Source organism: Rhea americana, unplaced genomic scaffold (genome assembly GCF_003343005.1).
Source record: "Rhea americana isolate MKP2758 unplaced genomic scaffold, rheAme1 scaffold_6, whole genome shotgun sequence".
Classification (NCBI taxonomy): domain Eukaryota; kingdom Metazoa; phylum Chordata; class Aves; order Rheiformes; family Rheidae; genus Rhea; species Rhea americana.
This window is the reverse complement of record NW_028186756.1, coordinates 1,034,643-1,043,218: the sequence shown is the minus strand read 5'-3', so window position 1 is coordinate 1,043,218 and position 8,576 is coordinate 1,034,643. Positions and strand designations below refer to the sequence as shown.

Genomic DNA, 8,576 nt, shown 5'->3' with positions numbered 1-8,576 from the left:
AACAAACAAAAACCTAAGGGAATTTTTCAGTGTTTAAGTCACATCAGTGTTTTTATAAAAACAAACTCCACCAATTTTAATGCAACTTAATCACAGCAGAAAAAGTAGTACACGGAGTCCCATTTTTTGTGCCTTTCTCACAGACAGATTTCTACATATTTTCCTCTTACACAATTTTATACGTCAAAGGGAAATGAAAAGCTCCAAGGTAATTTGGTCAAGCACTGGCAGGTTTCAGAAGTATTTCTGTGCTCTACTATTGGCTCAAAAGCGTAGGAGTTTTCAAGAGCTCTTATTATATCTATACAGTTTAAGTACTAGTACCTATGTCCCAAAAAACAGGAAGAGGGAAAGTCGCCAGTGGAGAGAGTTYCCTTCTTAACTATCAACATTCTAACCGAAATAGAAAAATTTCCTAATACTACTTGTGTTTTTGCTTCTTTTACTGCTACTTAAAAAAAAGGAGTAGTTAATACAATGTTTTACTTGGCTTATAACAAAGATCACATTTATTTTTGATTTCAAGAAAAATATTATTATTGTCTCTTACAATGAATACTTCTGTTTTACTGCCTTAGTATACTTAATGTCAGTCAAAAAAAATCAGTTTGTAAGTGTCAGGCATCATACATTYATTGCTGCAGCTTCCAGCATTATTGTAATGGAAACCAGAGCAGCTACTCTTACTCTGCATTTTCCCATTATCTAACAGACTGGTGTGAAACTCTCTCCTTATCTTAACATAAGGGCAAGCAAATATTTGGTGAAAGGATAAGACCTGTTTGTGTGCCCTAAAGGCAAAAAACCATAATAGGCCAAGGCAAGATTTCACAACTGAAAAGTGCCACTGAGTATACACTGAAAAGGGAAAGTATTTCCTCTAGACAGGGCTCTGTCGCCTTCGCCTCATTAAATTCTACYCAAACTCTGAGCTGTAAATACCTTGGGCTCATTCACTCTAATGCTTCCTCTCTTACAAGCCTCCACTCAGTCTGTTCTGGTCATGCTGTAATCTCACAAAGACACTAGGACAAGGTTTTAAGTCAATTCAAAATACACTGTAGTATTGTGAATACTAGCATTCACAATAACTAGTAACAAATTCAACACCTGTTTAAACATGTATTTGTGGTAAAGGAAGGAAGGAAGAAGCATCCTTTTGTAAGGAAGAGGCATCCTTTTCTCTCACTGGCTTTTTTGTTAGAAGAAATGAATGTGGTGAGGATCAGTGGTTTAAACAGGAGTATTTCAGAAAAGGACAGAAATGAAGAAAACACTCAGCTGAAAAATACCTCGGCTGATATTACTTAAAAACTCCTACATCATCTACAAAATACACTCTGACTGAAGGCTACAAAAATTAAACACAGAAAGGAAAAGCATATACCCTGTACTAATAGGGTATTTCAGCCCAATTTAATCACTCCCCAACATACATCCCAACAGATCAGATGTTACAACAAATGCTACTCTTACTCCAGTATTTTAAACAGCAAAGACATGGAATTGTACTGTTTTATACAACTTAAAAGTGAAAAGGCACATGAAAAAGCAACCAGTMTGATCAAGAAGAAATTTTAGAGCCTGTTATAGCCATGAAAGTTCTCCTGCAAAAGCTGTGTAAATGTCAGTTAAGAACTGACAATCCCCTTCTTCCCTTACGTTATACAGAATGGATAGACTGGCTAGTTCCGAGCCTGTGCTTTGCTTTGCAGTCATTTTGCAACGGGAAAGTTGTGACTTATATGGCTCTGAAGATCCAAGTAGAGAGATTTAAATTGTCCTCATCTTTTGATTTTCTGCTGTTTTCTCAGCAGTAACTGCCTTCCAAAAATTAAAAAAACGATAAGAGGTCAGCAGACTTACCTAACATTGTTGAATGATACAGTTTGGAAGATCAAACAATTTGAGATCTACAAATATAGCCCTGATGACTATTTTCAATGTCTTCCACACACTTGTTGTTGCTTGAGACTTCAAGCCAAAACAAACAAACAAGAAACATTACACCTCTGTCCTAGAGCAATTCTATACCTCCAAGTCAAATAACCTCATATCCAAAACAAACAAGCAAAAAATACAATACTATATGAGACAAAATGGGTAAATTTATACTTAAAGAGGCTTCATAGATTAAAAATAAATAAATAAAAAAAAAAAAGTTGGTCATTTGTTTTCTCAAAACGAAAATCATGCCTTGGAGTACAGATATAATTTCAAACTTCTTGAAAACATCAGTTTCTTTTAGACAACTTCAGATAATTTCCAAAGCCCATCATTGCACCTATTGTTTTCAGAATATATTTTAACATAAGTTCTCTGCTTTCATCTATACTGTAGCAGGTACAGTTTGGAGATCAAGTCCCCTCTGAAGCTTTGTTCTATCTTTAGGCACTAAAAATAAAGCAGGCAAGAAACAGAATACTAAATATCCATACTATTCCRTATAAGTATGCATCATGGATTGTTTGTGCAGTCTCTAGCACAATATGCAACTACAATGGAGCATTTAAACCTAACTTTTCAGCTCAGCATATGTTTAGAATTCCCATTTTTAAGGGTGATTCTTATTTGAAAACATGACTGAAAATACTGATTGCAACCAAACACAGACACTTCAGCTGGAAAAGTAAGAAGTAAAACTATACAAAAGCACAAGTTGAGAGAATTCACTAAGCTTGTGGCATTCCCCAATTTTTCTGTATGGAATACGGGCATCTGATAGCTATTCTGCTATTTCCAGAATTTAGGACCATTGTACTAATATGAAAGTATAATTCTTTTAGTCCTAGTAAAAATAAGAAAAAGGAGAACTGTGGTGTTTTAAGCCAAGCTGTTTTACTTTGCATTGAAAGGGACTAGGACTCTCACAGTTACCTCTTCCAGCTGTGCCACAAGTTCATTTCACTCAGTGATGAATGCGTGCACTCATGTTTAGGACAGTCTAGATTCCGCTCTGTCTCCTAGATGAAACATTCCCGACAAACTGGGAATTTACTCATAGCTGGTTCTTCCTACAGGAAAGCTGAGAACTCAGTTTTGCAAAAGTTAGGAGAAAGCAAACAATGAGTCATTCTTTTTTCAAATAGCATTCAAATTATTTATTCATTTGACCAAAGCTTAGTAAGGTTAACACAGGAGACCCTGTCTTTAAAAGCCACTTCCTGTGTTTATAAATTTCTTGAAATTTATCAACCTTGTTCTAGAATAACCTTTTTGTGGAAGGAGCAACTCAAACAGTAGGATGTTGAAGTGCATGGACATGAGCCCAGTTTGGCAGCCAAACAAGCAATGTAATGACAGATATCATCACAATCCTCTCTTAATGTTCTATTAAAACATTTCAGTATAATTAAATTGCATTCTATTGAAACCTATACACAATGATGCTCTTTTTCTTTTGCTGTAGTTATCCCGAGACAGATTACATACTTTTAACAAATATATACTTTTTACTTGCCAATTCAATGACTGCTGTGTAATTTAAGACAGGCTAACGTTCTACATAATGTTCTGTATTACTTCAGAAAATCAGACGGTCTATTCAGCATTCATTTTGACAATAAATGCTGTCATCAGTTTTATATTTACCTTTATTGCTTATCAAAGACTGCATTATCTTTCACCTGTGGAATTAGTTTGCTTTTTTTTCCCCTCCTCAGACTCTGGTCATAGTTTAGGTAGTGAAACAAATCACATTAAATAAAAATCAAGAAAACCACAGAAGTAAAATGTTCCTCATGTCCTGCATTAGCAGCCTCTTACCTACCAACAAGCCTACTGGGGCAATGGGGAGAGATTTTTCTGAAGTCCTGAAGTGCTCTTCAAAATTTTGTGGTGAGGGTCAACAAGAAGACTACCAAAAATGGGAAAAATACCTTCCCCTTTTTCTTATAATTTACATTTGAATTGTAAGCTTATTTCCTTTGCTGTGAGTAAGCAAACATAATGAAGCTTTTTTTATTTGAAAGTCTAAAAAACTACCTCCTTCACAGGTGTACTGATGTACAGATGACTGGGTGTTCACTTAAAAATAAAAGCTTAAGAAAAGTGTTCCCATCCATGGTCATTTGGGATGGAAGCCCCTGAGATTTCAAGCATGGGTCATCTTCCCCCCTCCCCCTCCATGTTCACTGTGCAAGTTGTAAGCTGCAGTGCAAAATGGCTTGAGAGTCACCAAAAGTTAGGAACATGGGGAGCAAGCATATGTTAATCTTTGTATAATCACAATGTTTTCCAGTAGAAAAGTGCTGATGTTCTTTGTCCATCTAAGGAACTGAATATTACTGTGGTCTTAATGCTAAATTTCAGCATAGTCTATTGGTTCATTCATAGTGAATCTTATCACTTACTAGCCAAATATATCTACATTCATATCTAGATATCTATCATGTCCACATCCATACCTGGAATTCACAGATAAAGCTCTACGTAAGACAGGTCTTCTTACTGCAACGTTCACCCTGTGCTTTATGAATCACTGAGCTATCTTTAGGGTAACTTTCTTTTAACAAYATTATGTGGCAACTGAAATATTAATTTTTATGAGGAAGACCTGGAGGTGTAGTCTGGGAACCCCAGAAGCTGGAGATTTTATCTACCATCGGCAAGGGAGATAACACTGGTGACGGCATTTTCTATACACTAGGCGAGGCAATCTTACTGATTTACTGCACTGTAACAATTCTTCAAATTTATCTGCATCAAAGAGGAAATGAGATGACCAGGCAACTGTCAGTACATTTTCGCCTACAAGGGGGTTCTAGATTTAAGAGCTTTGAACACTGTTTTCATAGAATCAGTAAGGTTGGAAGGAACCTTTGGAGATCATCTAGTCCAAGCCCCCTGCACAGCAGGGTCACCTAGAGCATCTTAGGGYTGCATCCAGGCGGGCCTTGAATATCTCCAGAGAAGGAGACTCCACAACCTCTCTGGGCAACCTGTGCCAGTGCTCTGTCACTCTCTCAGTGAAGAAATTCCCCCTCACGTTCAGGTGGAACTTCCTGTGGTTCAACTTCTGCCCACTGCCTCTTGTCCTGTCACATGGGACAACTGAGAAGAGTTTGTCTCCGTCCCCTTGACACCCTCCCTTCAGGTACTTATTRCCACTGATAAGATCCCCCCTCAGTCTTCTCTTCCCCAGGCTGAAGAGGCCCAGCTCTYGCAGCYSTTCCTCRGAGGRCAGATGCTCCAGCCCTCTGATCATCCTCGTAGCCCTACGCTGGACTCTCTCCAGCACCTCCATGTCTGACTTGTCCCGGGGAGCCCAGAACTGGGCACAGTACTCGAGATGAGGCCTCACCAGGGCTGAGCAGAGGGGCAGGATCACCTCCCTCGCACTGCTGGCAACACTCTTCCTAATGCACCCCAGGAGACCATTGGCCTTCCTGGCCACAAGGGCACATTGCTGGCTCCTGGTCAACTTGTCATCCACCAGCACTCCCAGGTCCCTCTCTGCAGAGCTGCTCTCCAGAAGGTCAGCCCACAGCTTGTACTGGTGCCTGGGGTTATTTCTCCCTAGGTGTAGGGCTCTGTACTTGCCCTTGTTGAACCTCAGGAGGTTCCTCTCCGCCCAGCTCTCCAGCCTGTCCAGGACTCTCTGAATGGCAGCACAGCCCTCAGGTGTGTCAGCCACTCCTCCCAGCTTGGTATCATCAGCAAACTTGYTGAGGAGGCACTCTGTCCCCTCATCCAGGTCACTGATGAAGAAGTTGAACAGGATGGGACCCAGTACTGAGCCCTGGGGGACGCCACTAGCCACRGGCCTCCAACTAGACTCCACGCCACTGATGACGACCCTCGGAGCTCTGCCTTTCAGCCAGTTCTCAATCCACCTCACTGTTCATTCGTCTAATCCACGCTTCCTGAGCTTATGTAGGAGGATGTTATGGGAGACAGTGTCAGAAGCCTTGCTGAAGCCAAGGTACAMAATGTCCACTGCTCTGCCCTCATCTACCCAGCCAGTCATTCCATCATAGAAGGCTATCAGRTTGGTTAAGCAGGATTTCCCCTTGGTGAATCCATGCTGGCTACTCCTAATAACCTTCTTTTCTTCCATATGTCTGGAGATGACATCCGGAATGAGCTGTTCCATCATCTTTCTAAGGATGGAGATGAGGCTGACTGGCCTATAGTTGCCTGGGTCCTCCTTCTTGCCCTTTTGAAGACTGGAGTGACATTGGCTTTCTTCCAGTCCTCAGGCACCTCTCCAGTTCTCCATGACTTTTCAAAGATGGAGAGCGGCCTGGCAACAACATCCGCCAGCTCCCTCAGTACCCGTGGGTGCRTCCCATCTGGGCCCATGGATTTGTGSATGTCTAGCCTGCCCAGAAGGTCTCTAATCCTATCCTCCTCACTAAAGGAAAGTCTTCCTTTCTCCAGACTTTCTCCCTCATGTCCAGGTTCCGGGATTCCTGAGGGATTCCTTAGCAGTGAAGACTGAAGCAAAGGTGGCACTCAGTAATTCTGCCTTCTCTGTATCCCTTGTCACCAGGGCCCCCACCCCATTCAGTAGCAGGCCCACATTTTCCCCAGTCCTCCTCCTGCTGCTGATGTATTTGAAGAAGCCCTTCCTGTTGTCCTTGACATCCCTTGCCAGACTCAATTCCAGCTGGGCCTTAGCCTTCCTCACAGCATCTCTATGTACTCTGACTGCATTCCTATAATTCTCCCAAGTAACCTGTCCCCTCTTCCACATTCTGTGTACTTTCTTCTTCTGTCTGAATTTGGCCAAGAGCTCCTTGCTCACACATGCAGGTCTCCTACCCCTTTTGCTGCACTTCTTACTCATAGGGATGCACCGCTCTTGAGCTTGGGAGGATTTTGTTCAACTTCTGAACAGCATAACGTCCCCTAACAAGAAAACAATGCAAAACACAAGCATCTGACTGCTTGAACACATGTTGACACCAAAACAGGGTATTAAGTTAGAAACCACTACAATTCACAAAGAAAATAAGTTAAAAAAAAAAAAAGAAAGAAAAAAGGAGAAAAAAAGACCTCCAAGACAGTTTTAAAGAGTAAAATTTTGAACTTCAGCATTCCCCTGAGTCTCATTTATCACACTTTATATATACAGACATCAAAATGCTTGTTKAACATGTGTATGTCAGAGACAGGCAATTTTTTGGGATGTTCTTGGTCCAATATATCCAAGTAGCTTTTGCAAAACAGCAGAGGACATATTTACAGGATTGGGTCACAATATCCCATGTGCTATGTGCTAGCTCAAACCTCAGCCAGCACAGAGTTAGTCAGCTCTGGCTGGAGAGGCATGTAACCATATTATCACGTGACTGAGCCTGTGCTAATATGTCCTGTCCCTCAGCAAAATTTCTTAGCACAGGACAGCTGTGTGCTAACACAGCGACAGAGCTTCTTGAAAGGGATTTGCTCAAGCCCTGCCAGTTCATAATACATTACAGAAGTATGTGTGACTGTTCCCAACAGATCACATAGCTAAAACTCAAGTAGCTTGATGACATGACTTGATCACTTTAAACGTGAATAAAAGTAGGAGTCAAARTAGCAACTGTATAATAAGGATCTATTTGTACAGCACTGAGCTAAACAATAAAGCAGTCAGATGCAAGAATTTTTGAAGGAAGCAAGAGGAAGAAACTGACACTACTGAACACTTCTGTTTGTTTTCAGGAATACTTTCACTCTGAAAAAGGGATAGAAACATCCTTAACATTACAAAGTGCTTCACAACAGCATGCTATGGTTTGTAACAAAAACACAGCATTTTGTTTGCTGACAAATACAGCGGTACTTAAAAAAGGCTAACATTGTTATAAAATGTTTCTATCAGCTTAAAAAGAGAGTCTCCACTATAAATCTATCAATATTCGGACTGATCATAATAATAGCAGGAATTCACTGTTCACAAAGTTCAGTTCCTGGATTTTAGAAAGGATTTAAGTAAGAATGACCATTCCCTAATAATTGACAGTCTGATTACTCACTAGCACACAAAACACAAGTCAATCTTTACCTTGAATGCAACCACAATTCAAATGTTTCTAGGTGCACAGGTTGATTCAGGAGAATCTAAAAAAAATAATAATAATAATAATTATGAAAATTCTAGCCATTTCTTAGGTTACAAACATATCCAAAGAAACCACTCAACCCAACTTTTTCTGAATTGGTATTGCAAACTATGTCAGCTGTTTGTTGCTGACGATCATTTGTACAATTGCAAAATATTACCTGATATTCCAAAATAAGAAATAATGATCTTGCACTCGAGGTGAGGTGATACCACTAGAAACTCACAACATTATCATTCTCAGGTGCTATATTTTTACTTAAGTTTTATGTTCTGCATACCTTGAGATGTTCGAATCATGTAACGTGCTGCCAAACATTATGTCTGATTTAAAATGTACTTTTGGTTCAGTCAGCATTATGATGTTATACTCTTTTTAAATAGCCTCAACTGTAAAGCTTTGGCAGCCCAGCATTCAAAGTTTATCTTTTGTAAAATTACGTAAGATAAATCTATATATTGCTCTCCAAGTTACACAAATAGTTTTCATTTACAGTTTTTTAAAGAAAGGTAAATTTATAAA

At 39.9% G+C, this 8,576-nt stretch overlaps 1 protein-coding gene across 5 annotated transcripts in view; it reads right to left on the bottom strand.

Annotated features, from left to right (window-relative positions):
- The window catches only part of ACSL4 (acyl-CoA synthetase long chain family member 4), a 39,454-nt gene that overhangs the window by 19,240 nt on the left and 11,638 nt on the right, over positions 1-8,576 (bottom strand). For 4 of the 5 annotated variants that reach the window (XM_085319753.1, XM_085319756.1, XM_085319757.1 and 1 more), the window contains exon 2: positions 7,997-8,052. The gene's annotated coding sequence lies outside the window, so the exon portion shown is untranslated. Of the gene's footprint in view, positions 1-2,877; positions 2,898-7,996; positions 8,053-8,576 lie in introns of those variants that run through there. The other variant, XM_085319755.1, reaches the window with a different exon arrangement.